The sequence below is a fragment of the Momordica charantia genome (assembly GCF_013281855.1).
Source record: "Momordica charantia cultivar OHB3-1 chromosome 1 unlocalized genomic scaffold, Mcharantia_2.0 BLBB01000001.1, whole genome shotgun sequence".
In the NCBI taxonomy this organism is placed as follows: Eukaryota; Viridiplantae; Streptophyta; class Magnoliopsida; order Cucurbitales; family Cucurbitaceae; genus Momordica; species Momordica charantia.
Window position 1 is genome coordinate 3346239 of NW_028275157.1, and position 1306 is coordinate 3347544.

Below are 1306 nucleotides of genomic sequence, written 5' to 3' on the forward strand. Positions count from 1 at the left end.
TTGTTGTTGGGTGTAATTTCCATCCACCGTTTTTGTTCTATATTTTTGGTCGTTTATCTCACAAAGGTAAGTTAAAGTGCATGAGCACAAGATCTTTTCTTCTACCCCTTGACCCTGAGATTGAGCAGACCTTTCGAAAAACTCGAAAGGAGCAAAGAATTCGAAAACAACTAGAAAAGCAAAAAGAGAGAGAAGGTGAAATCAGTCCTGAAAGTGAGGTAGAGAGTATGAATTCATCAATGGCAGATATTCCACCTCGTGATCCGGTTGATCCACATGCTGTTAACAGTTATATGAGGGATCACGCAAGAAATAATGAATTCAACCATATCCAGATGGCGGACAACAGAGACGTGGCAATACGAGAATATGCCGCCACGGCTTTTCAGAACTTTGATTGAGGGATAGTCAACCCTATTCCAGCCCACGCAAACTTTGAGCTTAAACCAATGATGTTCCAAATGTTGCAGACAATTGGACATTTTGGAGGGCAGGAATATGAGGATCCACATGATCATCTGAAATCATTCATTCAAATTGCAGATGCATTTCGATTACTTGGTATAACAGACGATGCTCTTAGACTAACACTTTTTCCATTTTCTTTGAAGGACCAAGCTAGAGCATGGCTCAATGCATTTCCACCGGATCCATCACCACATGGGGGTCGTTAGTAGAGAAGTTCTTAACAAAATTCTCCCCACCTACTCGCCACGCTGATCTCAGAGAGGAGATCATCTCCTTTAGACAGTATGATCGTGAACCTGTTCACGAGGCGTGGGAAAGATTTAAAGAACTAACGAGGAAATGTCCGAACCATGGCTTGCCGGCATGCATCAAGATAGAACATTTCTTCAGAGCTTTAGATCATCCTACTAAGATGATGCTAAACAATGCTGCCAACGGAGCTTTTACAAAGAAGACATTCAACGAGATAGTCGACATCCTAAATGACTTAGCTTCACACAACGAACTATGGTGTTCGCAAAGATCTAGGACAACACCAAAGAAGCAAGATCCAGCTGGAGTTTTGGCTCTGGACATTGCGACCTCGATGCAAAAAGAGATGGTTACAATGAACCAGAGACTGAAAGAGATGGCGTTGGGAATAAAAAATCCATTAGCCACGCCGATACAAACTGTGCAATCGAATTATTGCACTCCTGCCCCTGTTTGCCAAGTCAACGATCTCATTTGTTCATTTTGCAGTGAAAACCATATTTATGATAATTGTCCACATAACCCTGCTTCCGTTTTTTATGTAGGACATGGGAACAATAGGAACTTTAACCCATATTCGAACACC

General features: G+C 41.9%; 1 non-coding gene across 1 annotated transcript; it reads right to left on the reverse strand.

Annotated features, from left to right (window-relative positions):
• Positions 1-718: 718 nt before the first annotated feature.
• On the reverse strand, positions 719-825 carry LOC148213095 (small nucleolar RNA R71). The gene has a single exon (XR_015793186.1). It is a non-coding gene; the product is annotated as a small nucleolar RNA R71 (small nucleolar RNA).
• Positions 826-1306: the final 481 nt, after the last annotated feature.